Source organism: Lithobates pipiens, unplaced genomic scaffold (assembly GCF_037356315.1).
Source record: "Lithobates pipiens isolate NorthernLeopardFrog02 unplaced genomic scaffold, aLitPip1_a1.2 Scaffold_1, whole genome shotgun sequence".
NCBI lineage: Eukaryota > Metazoa > Chordata > Amphibia > Anura > Ranidae > Lithobates > Lithobates pipiens.
In genome coordinates, this window is record NW_027507685.1 from 215,169,834 (window position 1) to 215,189,704 (window position 19,871).

General features: G+C 44.5%; 1 protein-coding gene across 2 annotated transcripts in view; it reads left to right on the plus strand.

Annotated features, from left to right (window-relative positions):
• Nucleotides 1–19,871, plus strand: part of NUMBL (NUMB like endocytic adaptor protein) — a 139,557-nt gene that overhangs the window by 50,726 nt on the left and 68,960 nt on the right. The window contains exon 1 of one of the 2 annotated variants that reach the window (XM_077482298.1): nt 18,095–18,417. The exons of the other annotated variant lie outside the window; for it this stretch is intronic. The gene's annotated coding sequence lies outside the window, so the exon portion shown is untranslated. Of the gene's footprint in view, nt 1–18,094; nt 18,418–19,871 lie in introns of those variants that run through there. 2 annotated transcript variants of the gene reach the window in all.

Consider the following 19,871-nt stretch of genomic DNA (forward strand, 5'->3'; position numbering starts at 1 on the left):
ATTCCCCTGCTTATTTCTCCTGCTGTTCACATCAAAGAATCAAAATAGCAATTTCCTCAGAGAATACAAAGGGTAGGGAGGAGTCGGGAGATAATTGTTGCATGAATCACATTGTATAGATGATCACACTTGGGTTACGCAAACTAATATTGGGTTTCCAATGTGTAAGGAGTCTCCACTGAACGTCTTCAGTGTTCTAGGAACAGTGTGTGATTTTTGTGTTCTATGTTCTTATTCAGAGTACAGTACAGTACAGGAAACACTAACACCGGTATCCGTCTTCTTCTCTTCCCCATTCTGTCTGGGTACACCCTACTCATTGTTTTATCTGCAGAGGGAAAAAAAGGTTTGTTATACTGGCACTTCCTCTGTTCATATAGGGCTTAGCATCTGCAGAAATCTTCCCTGCAGTGAATTTTTCAGACTGAGTTGTGAAAAGCCCAATGCATGGGCAATTTACAGAGAGAAGGCTAAATTCACAAAGCTATATTGCATGTGTTATTAGCTGTAACCATCAAGTGTCTAGGTCAATTTTTGTAAATTAGTATATGCCAAATAACCTTACCTGAGATTATGGTGTTTAAACTGTTTGACCACACTAGTCACAAAACAAACGCCACCTATCTCATGACCAGAATTGTGGACTGACTGTGACAAAATGCCCCCTTACATTGGTGGTCAGTGGGAGAAGAATGCCCATTACATTGGAGGTCAGTGGGAGAAGAATAAATATTGTAGAAAACACCTGTAGTAATTCCCCGAGGTGGTGTGCCGTTGGTGCACTGGCTTGTAATGTCCTCCTAGCACCCGAGAAAAGATGTAGATGAAAGAAAGCCGTCAGTTTGATCTTCTGCAATGAATACATTTATTAAGCCAGGTGTTTTGGCATGTAGCCATGTTACCTGGCAAAAGGATGCAGGGAGGTGTGGCCTCTAGTGTTAGCAGAGGTGTGTTGGTAACTGAACTGACTGAGGCAGCAGTAGTGGAACCCCTGAAAAGGTAAGTATTTTGCAAATGGGTGGAAGATTTTGCCCCCTTACATTGGTGGTCAGTGGGAGGAAGAATGCCCCCTTACATTGGTGTTCAATGGGAAGAATAATGCCTCCTTACATTGGTGGACAGTGGGAGGAGGAATGCCCCCTTACATTGGTCAGTGGAAGGAAGAAAGCCCCCTTACATTGGTCAGTGGAAGGAAGAATGCCCCCTTACATTGATCAGTGGAAGGAAGAATGTCCCCTTGCATTGGGGGTCAGTAGGAGAAAGAATGCCCCCTTTCTTTGCTGGTCAGTGGATGGAAGAATGCCTCTTAACTTTGGTGCTCAATGGGTCGAAGAATTCCTCTTACATTGGGGAACAGCGGAGGGAAGATTGCCTTTTACATTCTTGGACAGTGGAAGAATGAATGGGCCTTACATTGGTGGACAGCAGAAGAAAGAATGTCCCCTTACATTGCTTGTCATTTGGAGAAAGCATGCCCCCTACACCTGTGATCAGTAGAAGGAAGAATGCTTCTTACATCCCTTGCCAGTTAGTGGGAGAATTCATCCTAAATCAGGGGACTGGGAGCAGAGGATTGCTCCCCATACATTGCATGTCAGTGGGAAGAAGAATGCCCCTTACCATTGCTGGTCACTGGGGGGTAGGATTGGTCAATGGAAGCAAGAATGCCCCTTACATTGGTGGTCAGTCAGTGGAAAGAGAATATGCCCTGTCTATTAAGGGTTAGTGGAGGAAAAATGCGCTCGTACATTGCTGCTCAGTGGGAGGAAGAATATCCCTTTACATTGGTGTCAAATGTTGGCCGTAATGAGCACCAGTGGTATGAGAACTATGGGGACCCCTTTCTGTGTGAGATAGGTTCACCAATATGAGTAGGCCAGTTGTCACAACCTCTTTTGATTACTTAACATCATACTAAAGAGTTATAAGGGGGGATTTAATTTAATAGAGCATGTGAGGATGAATGTACAAGATGTAAAAAATTCAGCCAAGTTTGAAAACACATGATGGAATGCAGCATCCTACTTAGAATGATGGCAACAATTGCAGCAAAGGAAACCTAATGCCTCGTACACACGATCGAATTGTCCGGCGGACCTCATTACGCCAGACAATTCGATCGTGTGTGGGCTCCAGCGGACTTTTTCATCGTGAAGTCCGGCGGACTTAGAAAGTAGTTTTGACTCAAAATTTGTCCGCCGGACTTGGCTTTAAGCGGACTAAGAATGACGCATGCTCAGAAGCAAGTATGAGAAGGAAGCTATTGTCTACTGGCTATTGAACTTCCTTTTTCTAGTCCCGTCGTACGTGCTGTACGTCATCGTGTTAGAAATCGCTGGACTTTCGGAGTGTCCGTGTGTGGCCAAGTCCATTCGTTAGAAAGTCCGGCGGATTTTTGCCGGAATGTTTGCCGGACTAAGTCTGCCGGACAATTCGATCGCGTGTACGTGGCATTAGGAACATCTCACAAGATTTTTTGATGGGTGGTTTGTGCAGGTGCCCATATATACTGAAGTTAATGGCCAGAGGAATACAGTAACAGAAGAAATATTTTAGATATAAATGTTCTAATGGGGACACGTGAGCCTTGTCACTTATGGGCCAGACACAATTTGCACTCTCTACATCTCCTATAATTCTAACCTAAACTATATATGTAAAGGCAAGACGATTTTGCAGCATTCACAGCAGCAAAAGTTTGATTTGCTCCTGCATTGTTCCCTGCAATCAGCTTTGTACAGTAACTGCCTAAGTATGAGAATAGATAGGGCTAGAGGTGCAGATGGGAAGCACGCCTTTATTTTTCTCTTCTGCCTTTTAAAAGTACACCTGATAATAAGCAAGGATAAAGCAATTTGTTTTATTTGTAAATTTTTTGGGTTACGGATTAGTCTTTGATTTATGCCAACCAGAATTTTTAAAATTGGGCAGATTTAAAGTATAACTATAGGCAAAACTTCTTTTAGCTTTGGATGAAGAGAGGGATTAGACAACCTGTCCATTTTCATTGCTGTCCCTGCCCCCCTGTTTATCATTATCATTGAAAGTAAAAGAAAATTTCACATTTTGGCTTGTCCCCAGAAAAGTAATAGAGGGAAAATCTTCCAATTGGGACATTAGCTCTGGTGACCTGGGGGACCCCAAGGAATTTCCTTAATTTGCAGGGAATTCTTCTCATTTTCTGTTTGGCTGTGGGACAGGAAATTAAGGGAAATCTCTGCAATGAGAGACAGATGGCAAAAAAAAAAAAAAGTGACCGTTTTTTTTTTCATTTCTAAAATGAAAAAAAGTTTTGCCTATAATTCTAATTTAAACACATGATAGTAATTTGTTTGGGAATAATTCAAGAGAATATCATGTTTAATCTCAGGGTCTCCTTAAACCATATCACATAGTGTAAAAAATCTGGTCCAAGCACATACCTTAAAGCGGTAGTAAACCCGCTAAACTTTTTTTTTTTTTACCACCTGCATACAGGTTTAGGCAATATTTTTTTTACCTACAGGTAAGCCTTATTATAGGCTTTCCTGTAGGTAAAAGTAAAAAAAAAGAGTATACAACCACTTTAAAGAAGAAATATTACAATTTTTTTATTGCGTTCCTGATGGGACAATGCACACATAGTACTTTGTCCAGTGTCCCTAGGTGCCCTTTAACACTAGCTGCTATGGCGGCCAGACACTGTAACTAGCAAGGAGATGACTGCTTTGCTTTGTAGCTCCTGATCCCAAGAATGGGTCCCTCAAAGTCCGCATGGAAAGCAAGGCTTTTGGAAGTGCCGATCTTCTGGGTCCTTCACAGCCCCCACTGGTTCCTCCTGCCTGACCTCTACGTCACTGCCGGAGACAGTGGTGATGTGTGGGTCAACCAGTGGGAGATGCAGAAGACCATGGAGATTGTCACTTCCAGAAGTGTTGGTTTCTCTGTGGACTTTGAAAGACATTTCTTTAGGACAGGCAGAATGAAAAGTAAGTATTTTTTTACAAACATGGACTTTTTTAGTTTTTTTTTCATTATGTGATGGGGTCTCTTAGAAGCTGTCACCTCTTCTAAAAAAATATAAATTCTTAGGATATGTTTTCTATTAAGAATATTGTCCGAAAGCCCTAACATTACTGGCCAGTGGCCACCCTTGGTCTCCATGTGGTTCAGGCAGGCTGCTGTAGACTTTCCTATTATAGTTGACGGTGTAGAGATGATTTGGATGCCGAGAGGTTACCATCAGACCTGTCAGTTCCTCTTCTGAGGTCAGAAGGTTCACACATTTTTCCAAGCTTTTCATGGAAGGAAATCCTTTTGTTTATGTGAGAACACAAACCCTCCCTGATGTCTCCCAAGCAGTCTGAGGGTAGGGGGGGACCACACCCTTAAAGATGCTGAATGATGGTGATCAAGGAAGGAAGTTCCAGGGGCTGAAATCTTTCTAGGAAGTCACACACCCTGAACGTATTTATTTTTACTGCTTTAGTATTAATCTGAATATTGCTTTGTGATGTAATTATAAAATTCTCAAGCTCTGATGTCATTATTAAAAAAAGTAGTGGCTTTCATTTACAAAAGTGGTTTACCTTTGATCACTGCTTAGTTTCATTGGATGTTTAATATAAATGTACCAGCTGGATTAGTCCTGCGGCAGCCATTCTGCCTGTTGGAGTTTTCTTTAGTTGGCCTTGACCCTAATGATTCCAATGGACATGAATGGTGAGTGCATTCATGGACACAAATGTCTGGCTTGCCTGAGTTTCTTAAGTCAATAGAGGTGGGGAAGATTAAGAACATCATAGGCAGATGCTGCCACCACCTCTCATTTCAAGAATGGAGGGGAGTTGGATTGTAATTATTGTAAAAGATCTTCAAACCTGCCCAATCAGTGTGCCCCTGAGATTAATCAGTTGGTGGGCATCTACCTCACCCCATAGACTGGATTTGATGACTGTCATTACATGTCTTTAGGGTACTTAAAGAAACCTTGTCAATAGAAAACATGATGGAACATTTACTAAAACTGGTGCACACAGAATCTGATGCAGCTGTGCATAGGACCCAATCAGCTTCTAGGTTTTGTCGTCAAAGCTTTATTGCACAAACAGAGGTTTGAAGCTGATTGGTTTCTGTGCAGATCTACACCAGATTCTGTGTGCACCCGATTTAGTAAATCTCAGAGTCTGCCATTATGAAGCTGTCCTGAAAAAGCTAGTAACTTGGCTTTCACATGTTAACCCTGTTTTGTTTTTTCTTTCTTTATTATTTTTGTACTATTGCTAAACAAAGATCCTTAGTACTTTAGAAAAAGATCAGTACTTTTCTAGGTGTCTTCTGATCTACATACTTGTTTTTGGTCCATGACTCAAAAGTATCACAACCAGCAAGTCAGTATAATGACTTGCAAGCTAAAATTGGCCATTCTTAGATTTAAAATGTAAAACACCCCCCAAAGGACATACTTACTCTTTCTTATCCCCATACCCTAGTCTGTTAAGCGCCAATAGCCAAAGGACTTATGCCGCGTACACACGATCAAACAAGCGGGTGGAAAAGTCCGGCAAACTCAAGTCCGCCGGACAATCCCCCCGCGTGTAGCCTCCGGCATACTTTTTTGACCCGAAAGTACGGCGGACTTAGAAAGTAGTTTTGCACTCCAATCTTCCCGCCGGACTCGCATTTCGGCGGACAATCCGGCAGTGTGTGTGCCAGTCCGCCGTACTTTTGAAATGAGCGGACTTTTCCCGCCCGGAGAAAAGTCCGCTCATTTCAAGCGGGTCTCCAGGTAGGCGGGGCCCGCGAAGAAGACGTCGCTGGCCCCACCACCTGGTATGGACTTAAAGGGGAACCCCAACGGCGAAAAAAATCGACGTGGGGGTCCCCCCAAGTCCACATCAGACCCTTGTTCGAGCACGCTACCCGGCCGGCCAGGAAAGGGGGGACGAGCGAGCGCCCCCTCCTCCTGAGCCGTACCAGGCCGCGTGCCCTCAACATGGGGGGTGCCTTGGGGTAGGGGGGCCGCGCGGCCCCCCCACCCCAAAGCACCTTGTCCCCATGTTGATGAGGACAAGGGCCTCTTCCCGACAACCCTGGCCGTTGGTTGTCGGGGTCTGCGGGCGGGGGACTTATCGGAATCCGGGAGCCCCCTTTAATAAGGGGGCCCCTGGATACCGGCCCCCCACCCTATGTGAATGAGTATGGGGTACAATGTACCCCTACCCATTCACCTGTAAAATAAAGTACAAAAAAAACACAACACACAAGATAAAATAGTTTATTGCACAGCTCCGGGGGTCTTCCGTCTTCGGGGGTCTTCTCGCCGGACTCCTCCGCTATCTTCTTGTAGCTCTTTTACTAGCGGAGGAGTCCGGCTTTCTTCCTCGCTGCCGCCCTCTTCTTCCGACTTCGGGGTTCTTCTGCCGGGCCACCGTGCCTTCTTATAGCTCTTTTACAGGCGGTGGCCCGGTCTTCTGTCGCCGCCGCCGCCTTCTGTTCTGTTCTTCTTCTTCTTCTTCAGATGTTGCCTCGTCGAGTCCTCCGCTCACAATGGCTCTCCGATTTGTTCCCCTTTAAGTCTATACCAGGTGGCAGGGCCAGCGACGTCTCCTCCAACGTCGAGTCCTCCGCTCACAATGGCTCTCCGATTTGTTCCCCTTTAAGTCTATACCAGGTGGCAGGGCCAGCGACGTCTCCTTTGCGGGCCCCGCCTACCTGGAGACGCGCTCGAAATGAGCGGACTTTCCTCTGCGTGTGTGGGCGAGTCCGTTCATTTCAAAAGTAGGGCGGATAGTATGGCGGACTTAGTACGTCGTATTAGTCCGCTGAAAAAGTGCCGTGTGTGGGCAAGTAGCCCATTCGGAAAGTCTGACGGACAGTCTGACGGGAAGTCCGCCAGACTAAGTCCGTCGGACAGACGGCTACGTGTATACGTGGCTTTACCCTTTATTTTTACTGTAGGTATGATGGAACATGTGATCTTTCTATGTAATAGTACTCAATTAATCAGCATTGTCACGCAGGGAGGGAAAAGCACTCCCAGTGTCCGCCCAGTGCCTTCCACCTGCACACCCAGGCGGTGGGTCCCCTTTCCAGGCGGGGAGAGGTTCCCTGTGCCCATGCAGTGAGTCTGCCAGGACCCAAAGGAGAATCAGACCGGCCAGAAGATGCTGCTGGTGGCGAGGGCCGAACTAAAGAGCTAACGGTGGGTGGACCTGATCCCTGGCTGCCCATCCTGGCGGTGGAGTGCAGAATTTCTCCATCAGCCCCGGTCTCAGATGGCATTCTCCCACGCCCATAAGAGAGTGTGACGGTGCCCCGTAGGCAGGAAAAAAGTTAAAGCCAACTGCAAGGTTTAACTGCCAAATCCTCCACACTTCTAGACTGGTCATTGCAGCATCTTCTCCCTCCTGCTCCAACAGTCTAAGGTCTTGCCCTAGTCCTGCATTGGACATGGTGAAGCCAAGATACAATCCACCCAATAAAAGTAATTCGTCTCTCTCCCAGACAAAACAAGAAGTTAAGGCTTGCAGTGCGGGTGCAGCACCACCAAGGGATCATTTTAAAGTTTCCTGGAGTTGGGCTTTAATTATGTACTGCTGAGGAGGGCTAAGCCACAGTTAAAGTGAATCTGTTGTTTTATTGTTTGTCAAAGCAGAGGTTCACTTTAAGTTGACCACTGATGATACAGACCATTTGCTCACGTGGTGGCTGGGTGACTATCAATCTTGTCTTGCAGCTCTAAGTTTGAAATCCACCATGGACAAAACCTGCATGTAGTTTATTTGGCATTCCCCCTGTTTTCTTGGGTTGCTTTCAGGTGCCCTAGTTTCCTTACACAATTCCAAATTAAAGTTTTGTAAGTTAATTGGCATCAGTAGTTCTATAGAAATTAAACAAATGATAATAATGGTTACAAAAGGAATGCAGGCTGCAGAAATAATTGTGTTCCTTCACATTGGTGGTCCATTGAGGTGTGCAAAATACAGTTGAGCCAGCACTTGGTGTAGTCCGTAAAATTAAGATACTTTTTGACTGTAACAGCCTTCCTCATAGCACATTTCCACGTTTTCACCCCCTCCTTCCATGTTTCAAAATGCAACATGTGCTGTTACAGCGAGAAGTGTGGTGGATATACACCTGGAAGACAAGAATAACATTCCTCCGCCCCAAACTCCCTCATCCATGTCTTTATGGAACTTGCTGTGTGATCTGGTACAAACCATTGGGGGGGGGGGGGGGGTTAGGATGTGGGGTTGTTTTTCAGGGGTTGGGCTTGGCCCCTTAGCACCAGTGAAGGGAACTCATAAGGCTTCAGCATACCAAGACATTTTGGACAATTTTATGCTCCCAACTTTGTGGGAACCGTTTGGAGATGGCCACTTCCTGTTCCAACATGACTGCGTACCAGTGCACAAACAAGGCCCATAAAGGCATGAATGAGTGAGTTTGGGGTGGAGGAATTTGATTGGCCTGCACAGAGTTCTGATCTCAACCTGTTAGAAAATTTTTGGGATGAATTACAGTGGAGACTGTGAGCCAGGCCTTCTCGTCCAACAGTGCCTGACCTCACAATTGCGCTTCTGGAAGAATGGTCAAACATTCCCATAGACACACTCATAAACCTTGTGGACCGCCTTTCCAGAAGAGTTGAACCTGTTATAGCTGCAAAGGGTGAGCCAACTCAATGTTGAACCCTACGGACTAAGACTGGAATGACATTATAGTTCATGTGTGTGTAAACGCAGGTGCCCCAATACTTTTGGTAATATAATGTAGTTACATAGTTAGTGAGGTTGAAATAAAGAGTTTATCTGTCGTCCGAAAATTTTCATAAGTTAAGTAGCCATTCAGTTTCGATATGAGACTAGCATGCAAAAAAAACAGACGATCATTCATCCGATTATACTCATTGTGTGTACCAGGTTTAACATTTGGTCGGAGTTTGTCAGAACGCATACTAGGATGCAGGGTGGGGAGCAATATTTACAATACAAACTCTTCCTATCCAATAGTCCCGTAAAAACAAAAGTACATAGCAGTCACTTTGAAGCTTTTGTTTTTATGGGTTTTTGGGTGTTTCTTTTCTGTTGAATTGGGTCTGTACCGTCCAGATCTGTATGCAGGAGGCTGTTTCTCGGATTTCTTTGCAGATAAAAGATTGAACCCCTGCCTGACTCAAGCCAACTGCTGGTGATCTGTAGGCCCGGGTGGGGGAGGAGAGTCTAGCAAACAGCTGTCCTGATTTTTTTTGTGTCTACGTTACTCCCCAGCTGCTTTCCATACCCTCTCCGCTGTCCGAATCTTTTGTCCCCGCTCTCTCCAACACCCCCCTCATCTACGCACAGCTGTTGCCAAGTATGACTTTTCTTGGCCTTAATTAAAACGAGGATACACAATGGAAGGAAAGGGGGCCATCGGTCACGCTTCTCAGGCAACCACCCTCAGTCTGCTTTTGAGGCCTAGTGTGTCCCTGCAAGGCCTATGGCTGAAGTAAACGAGCTTTTAGTTGTTGAAGGGGGGGTGGGTGTTTTGGGGAGGAATTACTGTTGTCACAGCATCTGTGTCCTATTCAGGCACTCGTGCTGGACCTATTCAGGGGGCATAAAAGGAAGGGAGATGGGTATTGTCTGCGGCACACGCTGTACTATCCCTCCCGTCACTCACAATCACCCCCCTGTGAGTGAAAGGTCATTTATATTAATTATTTGCATGGTAGAATTAAGTGACTTGCATTGGCCATCTGTATGACACTGCTTGCTCCTGTATCTTCCAACATTATGCACATTCTTCTTTTATAACATGGCCATTCTGTAGGGTGCCAGAGCAAATAAAAGTGAGAGAAAGACCATAAAAGTGAGATTGAGGAGGTTGGAACGGACGAGGTCTACTCTAGCTGGTGGATTTATGAGAGGGTGTTCTGGAAAAGTGGAATGGTACAAGGCTAATAGAGCTAAATACGCTGAACTCCAGCCAGTTTTTTTTTTTTTGGGGGAATAGTTAGACTTCTTTTACTCAGACGGCAAGCGGACAGTAAAAACAGGCCGTTAAAGCCACAGTTTTACTTCCACTAGACCGCCCACCTAAAACATAACATGCAACCGGAGTGGGTTGAACACATACCACAGCCGTACCAAATGTAACTCATCAAGTCGAGTTTGACAGGCACCACCGCCTGTCAGACTTGGCCATTAAAAACAAGGAGACCCTGTAGCAACCGCAAGCTAAACTTTGGCTCACATTTGCGGGCAGTAATTACACGAAAAATCCCCAGTGCAAAAAAATTAAGGATGCAGCAGTATTGCCTCCTAAACGACTATAAGCTTCTGCTCTACCACCCTCTGAAAAGAGATCTGCCACAGATTGCATTTCAGAGGGGCAGTGGAGATTGTTGCTGGTGCAAACATGACCTTAGTCCAGGTTCACACCGAGTAGCAGGAATGAAGCCGTGTGATTTCAGCTGAACTAGCACAATTTCACTCCCGCATGCCGGTCCCGATTTCGGCTGCGATTTCAGACATCTGCACAGATATCAATGGAAATCACGCCCCGAAATCGCAAAAAGTAGTACAGAAACTACTTTTTGAAATTGGTGCAGCACAGCAAATTCAGTGTCGCACCGATTAGGATGGTGCCATTGCCGCTGTTTTTACATGCGCTTTGACATGTCAAATCGCACCAATGTGAACCAGGGCTTAAAGTGGTTGTAAACCTCAGATATGAAAGCATATCCCTCTATAGTGTGTACTTTTCTCAATCCAGAACACTAAGGGGGCTGATTTACTGAAACTGGAGGGTGCAAAATCTGGTGCAGCTGTGCATGGTAGCCAAAAGGCTTCTAACTTCAGCTTGCTCAGTTTAACACTTGCTTACAGGGCACTTTCACCCCCTTCCTACCCAGACCAATTTTCAGCTTTGAGCTCTATCACTCTTTGAATGACAATTGCACAGTCATGCTAAACTGTACCCAAATAAAATTTTTATAATTTTTTTCCCCCACACAAATAGAGCTTTCCTTTGGTGGTATTTAACCACTTCCCATCTCAGGTATAGACATATGATGGCGGCAAGGTGGCTCTCTCATCCTGGGCGGGTGTCATTTAAAATCCTCGGCTTCCCGGCCCTCTAGGGGGCGTACACGCACCGCTGGCAGCGCCCACAGCATCAATCATAAGCCGATGCGTATGCCCAGCGGCCGTAAAGTCCACCGGCCACCCATGATTGCATGCCACAGAGCAAGGACGTAGTTCTGTGTGTGTGTAAATGCACAGATCCACGTCCTGTCAGGGGAGAGGAAACCGATCGTGTGTCCCTTGTATATAGGGACACCGATCGGTCCCCTCCCAGAGTCAGTCCCCTCCCCCCCAGTTAGAATCACTCCCTAGGTAAAATGTTTAAACCCTTTGATTGCCCCCTAGTGTTAACCCATTCCCTGCCAGTGACATTTATACAGTAATCAGTGCATTTTTATAGCGCTGATCGCTGTATAGTTATCAATGGTCCCAAAAATGTGTCAGAAGTGTCCAATTTGTTCGCCGCAATATTGCAGTCCCAACAAAAATCACAGATCGTCGCCATTACTAGTAAAAAAAAAAAAAAATAATAAAAATGCCATAAATCTATCCCCTATTTTGTAGATGCTATAACTTTTGTGCAAACTAATCAATATACCTTTATTGCGAATATTTTTTTTTTTTAACCAAAAATATGTAGAAGAATACATATCGGCCTAAACTGAGAGAGAAATGTGTTTTTTTTATTTAAATTTTTTTATTGGGATATTTTTTATAGCAAAAAGTTAAAAATATTGTTTTTTTTCAAAATGGTCGTTCTTTTTTGTTTATAGCGCAAAAAATAAAGAACGCAGAGGTGATCAAATACCGCCAAAAGAAAGCTCTATTTGTGGGGGAAAAAATTATCAAAATTTCATATGGGTACAGTGTAGCATGACCACGCAATTGTCATTCGAAACGTTACAGCACTGAAAGCTGAAAATTGGTCTGGGTGGGAAGGGGGTGAAAATGCCCGGTACTGAAGTGGTTAATCACTACTGTGGTTTTTATTTTTTGCTAAACAAACAAAAAAATATCGAAAATTGTGAAGAAAAAAAAAAAATTCATTGTTTTGTTTTTTTGCATTTTGCAAACGTAATTGTTTTTCCTTCATTGATGTGCGCTGATGAGGCTGTACTGATGGGCACTGACAAGGTGGCACTGGTGGCCACTGATGAGGCTGCACTGATAGGTGGCACTGATGAACAGCACTGATGATGAGGCACTGATTGGCAGCACTGGTGGGCACAGCTTGGCAGTACTTATGGGCACTGGTAGGCGGCACTGATGAGGCGGCAGTGGCTCTCCATGTGCGGGACCGATGTCCCTTTTATAGAAGCCGGTAATCTGCTTTTGAAATAGCGTAAAAATAGGGGAAAAAAAGCTGATTACTCGCTTCTGTTTACTTCCGGCATCAGCCCCTTACCCTGATCTGTGATCAGTCTCATTGATTCGCTGATCACAGAGTGCATGCTCGGGAGGCCATACATGTACAGCCTCCCGCTGTAGCCGTCTGTCGGCTATAGCGTGGGTGCGAGGGGGTTTAAAGAGGAGCTCCAGTTGTTTTTGTGTTTTTTTATTAAAAGTCAGCAGCTACAAAAAGTGTAGCTGCTGACTTCTAATAAAACACACACTCACCTGTCCCATAGTCCAGAGATGTGGTCGCCCGTACCCCTCGATTCTCTCCCTCTCCTCTCCCCGGCGCCGGCATTACAGCTGTGGCCACCCGGCTTATAGATCGCCGTTCTGCCTGTGTACTGAGCAATTGGTGGGTGCCAGCAGACGTTGAGTTTGCTGTACCTACCGTTGGGCTCCTGCTGAGTGTGATCACAGCGAGAGTGAGCCACAGGGGGTGTGCATGTGCGCCCCAGACCCACCTTGCTGGCATATATCTACGTTATAGAGTTGGCAAGTGGTTAGAGCGAAGCGTTGAGACGTTGAGTTTGCCGTACCTACCGTTGGGCTCCCGCTGAGTGTGATCACAGTAAGAGTGAACCACCGGGGGTGTGCATGTGCGCCCCAGACCCACCTTGCTGTCATATATATAAGTTATACAGTCGGCAAGTGGTTAGAGCGGAGCTCCGCCCCCCCCTGACTTTTACTGTTAGGGCACTTACCTGTCCAGGAATCCCACGAATCGTGCTGTACTTTCTCAATGGGCCGGCTGCGACAAGGACCAAATTTCCGGCTGCGTTCACATCGGCAAACTCAGCAGGAAATGGGAGCGAGTACCTGTCAAGACCAGGTGCCCAAATATGGCACCGGAAGGGGCGGAGGGTAGAGCTCCTCTTTAAGTTATTGGAGGATCTTCCACAGTCAGCTTGGCTGCTATTGTAATGTAACAAAAACTAAAAGTAAACTGAAGCACCACACCACTGCTAAGAGGTCCAGATACAGCTTTATTCCATTGTAAGTCAGGAGTCTGAGTAGAAACATATATCCAGCCATGAAGGCATTTTGTTAGTTGCATAACTCTTCCCAAATCCAGCCCACTGGTTGTTACATCAGGGCTGAAGGCTGTTTGAGAGTAGTAGTGAGGCTATGTAGAACACCCTGTCCCCCCCACCAGCCATGATCTGCCTGCATTGCATAGAGTAGCCTTTTTCATCCAGGGTGCCTTGAGGTTTCTTCAAGGATGCCTTGCCAAAATGCATAAAATGCCTAAAAATTGCCCCAAAATTGTATACAAGCCGATTTGTGGATGAAACCTGCCTTTTTAGATACACCAAGCCACAGGTTTTCATTGTGCACAATTACAACCTTCTAGCTGCCAACCTAATAAACGACCAATGACGTCAGTTGATAAACAACCTAATAAACGACCATTGTCATCGGGAGCAGTGATCGCTGTCATGTCCTAGGTAGCCCACCCCCCCACAGTTAGAATCACTTCCTAGGACACACTTAACCTCTTCATTGTCCCCTAGTGGTTAACCCCTTCCCTGCCAGTGTCATTTACACGGTAATCAGTGCATTTTTATAGCACTGATCGCTGTATAAATGACTGGTCCCAAAATGGTGTCAAAAGTGTCCGATGCGTTCGCCATAATGTCGCAGTCACAATAAAAATCGCAGATCGCTGCCATTACTAAAAAAAAGAAAAAAATAGCCATAAAACTATCCCCTATTTTGTAGACGCTATAACGTTTGCGCAAACCAATCAACATACACTTTATTGCAATTTTTTTACCAAAAATATGTAGAAGAATACATATCGGCCTAAACTGAGGAAAAAAAATGTTTTTTTTAAATATATTTTTAGGGGATATTTATTATAGTAAAAAATATTGCTTTTTTTTTTTAAATTGTCTTATTTTTTGTTTATAGAGCAAAAAATAAAAACCGCAGAGTTGATCAAATACCACCAAAAGAAAGCTCTATTTGTGGGGAAAAAAAGGATGTCAATGCCGCACGACCGCGCAATTGTCAGTTAAAGCGACGCAGCACCGAATCGCAAAAAAGTGCTCTGGGCAGGAAGGGGGTAACATCTTCCGGGGCTGAAGTGGTTAAAGGGCGCCTTGACTGAAAAGAGGTTGAGAAACACTGGCATAGAGAAGCACAGAGAACCAGTGATGATATCCCTGCCAGCAATATAAAAAATGTCATGAAAAAGTTTTTCTTTTTCTTTTGCAAAAATGTCATTAGCATGTTGATTGGGGGGGGGGGACCAGAGATGGCAAAAATATAAGCAGATTAAATTCCCACTTGGCTTACGCTGCAGTTTAGGGTTGGAGAGATTCTATGGTCTTCTGCATCTTATAGCTGTATGGTGAATGTGACCAATACAGGACTAACTGTGTTCTATGCAGGGTATTCCTTACCCAGTTATTGCACACTAGACACATGATTGGTCACAGTGTGATAAGACACTCTCTAGAAAGCACAGTAGACCATTAACCTATAACTGAGTTACTTTCATTAACATTCACACCGCAAGTAAATTACCTCATTTGTAAGCACAGAAGCGCGACGCACCACCTCACGCACAGTTGTGTTCCCAAATGATTCTGCTCACTTTTATTTCCTTAATCTGTAAATTCGCCTCATTAGGGAGACTGTTTTGCGGCGTAGAACATGCGTCTTCATTAGGAGAGTCGTGCAGAAGATCTGGCTGCTTATACAAGCTGGCTTTTCCAAGACTTCCGCTAATGTTACTTGTCCTGATGCCCACAAATCCCCAACACGAGGCCTACTGCCTGATCATGGTGGAAAGGGGGAACTAATGCCAGTTAATAAAGCATTTAACTAGAATTTTATTTGCATCCCATTCACTTTATCTTCTTTAAAGCCGAGTTTCACTCATATTTTAAATGTCCAATCGTTGTCATGCCCACCCAAAATGCTATTATAAATGGCAATAATTTATTTATTTATTTTTATTTGCAAATATTTTATTTGCCATTCTTTTCTGCAGCACCCCTGGCTGCGGCCGCCTATTTGATTTTTGTCACGAGGCTAGTCGCATTGGACTCCTGGAATATCAGCATCATCTGTCCCAGGAGTCCATGGGAATCGCCTAATACTGAAACAGCATCACGCAGGCACAAGATCGGGAGGTGCATGCGAATCCCAGAAAATAAGTCAAGAGGGCTTCAGATGCCCACAGCAGAGATGGATCCTGCCTGCTTTTTAGATCGGGTTAGTATTGCAAATTTTAAACATAAAATAAACAGACCCATAGGTGTGCGCACAGGGTGTGCCAGGAGAGATTCCCTCTGTTTAGACCCCTGATATTTTACCAAAGCCCCCTAATGGGGCACCTAAAAAAAAAAAAATGTAAAATAAAATAATATAAAAACTTCTGACACCGTCCACTATCCTGCAGACTTTTGTACACCATGTTAAAAAAAAAAAAAAATCTTTTTAGGCTTGAAGATTAGTTTAAATCCCCACACCCCCTGGAGGATAAAATGGTGGTGCTTTTTTTTTTTTTTTTTTTTATGTCACACAATATTTGCACAACAGTTCATAAAGTATAACATTTCAGAAAGAAATACTCTAAAGTTAATTTTAGGGCACACAAACACCATATATTACCCAATTGTTTGGTAAAATATACAATATTAGGCTGCACCAAGTAAATAAATACCCAACATTACATATATTTTTTTCACACATATATATATATATATATATATATATATATATATATATATATATATATATATATATATATATATATATATATATATAATTAATTGAGTACCACTTGCAGCATGACCCATAGGGGGAGATTTACTAAAACTACAATACAATACACATATTGTAGTGCACCTGTGCATAGTAACCAATCAGTTCTAGGATTTAGCCCTCGTTCACATCAGCGTGATTTGACATGCGATTAAACATGTCAAATCACATGCCAAATCACTGCACTGATTTCCAAAAGTAGTTCCTGCACTACTTTTGGCGACTTTGGGGGTGATTTCAATAGACATCTGTGTTCGCCCCCAAACTTGCACTGGAATGCGGGTTTGAAATCGCACGAGTTCAGCTGAACTTGCACGATTTCAAACCCTCCTTCACTGTGAATGTACCCTCACTGTCAGGCTGGGTTCACACCTATAATGCCGCGTACTCACGATCAACTTGTCCGGTGTACTTAGTCCGCCGAAACGCATTTTACCGGACAATTCGATCGTGTGTGGGCTTCAGCTGACTTTTCCAGCGTAAAGTCCGGCAGACTTAGAAAGTATTTTTGCAGTCCAATCTTTCTGCCGGGTTTCAGCGCACAATACGTTCGTCAGTATGCTAGTCCGGCGGACTAAGAATTGGCTACTGGCTATTGAACTTCCTTTTTCTAGTCCCCTCATACGCGCTGTACGTCATTGCGCTAGCAAACACCGGACTTCCTGTGTGTCCGTGTGTGGCCAAGTCCATTCGGTAGAAAGTCCGCCGGACTATCCGCCGGATTGTTTGCCGGACTAAGTACGCTGGACAATTTGCTCGGGTGTACGCGGCATAAGAGGGAAGCGGCTGCCAGCAGGGGACCAGTGCATCCTTGTTTTCTGTTTCAAAGACGAATCAGGCCCACATTTCTTCCTGAATTCAGACCTGAAACGGAGCCAAGGACGCACAGGGCCCCTGTGCAGTTTGCTCCGCAGCCACCCAGGTGATGTGTCAACCGTTTCCATAGAGAGTCGGTCACAATCTCCTGTAATGCGAATTGGGTTCGGGGAAACCTACATCCAATTTGCATAAGTGTGAACCCAGCCTCAAAATTTAATTGAACAAGCTAAAGATTGAAGCTGATTACCATGTACAGCTGCAGCAAATTCTGCATGCTCCAGTTCTAGTAAAACCCCCTGCTAGTGTGCGCATTAGCATCTAGCATTTTGATTTTGTATGGACCAAAGTAATTCATTTTGTCAATACAATTAAATGCTAGATGCCAAATGCGCACACTAGCAGGGGGATTTACTAAAACTGAAGCATGCAGAATTTGAGTCAAGTGTTATGTGATACTATGCATATATAGATACTAATGATTTACCATCGTTTTTTTACCATGATTTATTTTGTTCAATCAGATTTTAAATAATAATGGATTTTAGCTATTACTACTAATACTACAGCTATAGTTCATTATAGATTTTATTTTAAATGTTCTTCATTTGTTAGCCCTGAAGAAGGGGAGGTGCTTTTTTTTACCATTGACTGTATATATGATGTGCTTAAATATTCCAAAAATATTTTCAAGTTAGATGGAATTTCTGCTAGGCGCACATCCAGAAGTTGTTTATCTGTTGAGTGATTTGACTATCATCATTAAAGACGGAAACAGTCCGATGGAGCCCACACACGGTCGGATTATCCGACGCTGCGGTCCGATCGGACATTTTCCGTCGGCATTTCTGACCGTGTGTACAAGGGCTTAGTCTAAACTTCAGGTAAGTCCTCTTTCCTAAGCAGGACCATTCTCCATAGTCCTATTAAATCCTGCTCCATGATTGAAACTGAAAGTTACTGAAGGTAATTCCATCTTCCAGTCCTGTCTGCATCCTTCTGCCTCATTGCTGTCTTCGAAGACATCACCCGATCTCTCCCCCGTACTACATACCTAAGGAACCTCGGCCAGACCTATCTTAAGAGTATTCACCTCTGCAGCATCATCTACACCATTCTTAATCCCATCAGAATCCTGTAGCCTGGCAACCATCGCCACGGAGACAGTGTTTCCAGGATATGTGGGAAGCAGGATCGTACCGACATGATGACAGCAGAGGCCTAGGATCAGTGATCAGTGTGTGTTCTCCACGCTATGCAATATAGATGAGTTTAGTATTTTATGAGGAGCTTGGATTTTACACTGGAATGAAGTAGACCCGTTTCCTACATCATCCCGACTTCAGTCCCAATTTTCCTGCCACAGTTTACAGAATGATGGGTAACACCTGTTTGGCTGCAGTGATCAACATTGTTCAATTGCTGTATTCTATCGTCACGGCATTTCTCATAGAATAGGATTATGATGTCATGGACCTCCAACACCCCTGTTCATGGCCTCTCGATATTCTATCTGCGTCAGTCACTGTCTGGTAGCCTTCCTCTTCTACTATTCTTCTACGTTTCTGTTTATAGTAAATGTGTGGCCAGGTTGAGCATTACTGTTTATTGAATACTTGGGCTTCCAAATCTTCATAGGGCAGCGGCAACGCAGGTGAAGGAGGGAGTCGAGAGGAACCTCATTCCTCCGTGATTTCCATGGTCACAGAGAGGCAGAATTCAAATGGATGCTGGCATTCCATGTGACATTGCTGGCCATCTTGGGTTTGGCATGCATTTCAGTTGTGGATAGAGTAGGGACAGTGCTTATGACCAGGGAGAGGTTCCAGATGAATAGAGAACGTGCAGGGACATGCCACGGCTTATCTAGCCATTCTTTTACCCAGGGCAAAAACTCAGTTCCGCGTTCCCCCTCCCATCAAAGAGAACAGTGGATGGTGTCTGTAGTTTTTTATTATTTATTTAATTTTCATTTTTTTACAATTGTATTTTTACAATACTGTTATTCCTCAGTGTCCCCCTTACATCAAACACCCCCCCTCCCCTCCATTTACATCAGCGTTCCCCTTGCTTCAGAGTTCGCCATTACTTTAGAATCTCCCCCTAACATACATCAGTATCCCCCTTGACATTAGTACCCCTTTCCATCAATGTCCCTTGTTACTTTAGAATCCCACCTACCATCAGAGTCCCCTTTTAAATCAGAGTCCTGCCTTTACATTAGTGTCCCCCCTTATGTCAATGCCCCACCTTAAATTAGTATAAACCTTTACATCAGTACCCTCCCTTGCTTTAATGCTCCCCCTTACACCAGTGCCCCCCCCTTTACATCAAAGTTTTTCCTTACATCAGTGTTCCCCTTACATCAGTGTCCCCCCCTTACTTCAGAGCCCCTCCTTACATCAGTGACCCCCCTTTATATCAACTTCCCTTTTACATCATTGTCTCTTACATCAATGCACCCCCTTACATCAGTAGCCCCCTTTACATCAGAGCCCCCCTCCACTTCAGAGCCCCAGCTTAATACCCTCTTACATCAGTGTCCCTGTTTACAATGGTGTCTTCCTTGCAGAGTCCTCCCTTATCAGTGCCTCCCCTTACATCAATTCCCTCTTTACATCAAAGTTCTTCCTCACATCAGAGTCCCCCCTTCCTTCAAAGCTCCCCTTACATCAATTCCCCCCCCCCTTTACCCGGAGTCCTTTATTACATCAGTGCCCCCTTACGTAAGAGTTCCCCTACTTGCATCAATGTGCCGCCTTACCTGGCTCACTATTTCCTCATGCTAGCACAAACTTTCCTGGGAAGGCTGCGCAGCGCACATGGAGGCAGCAT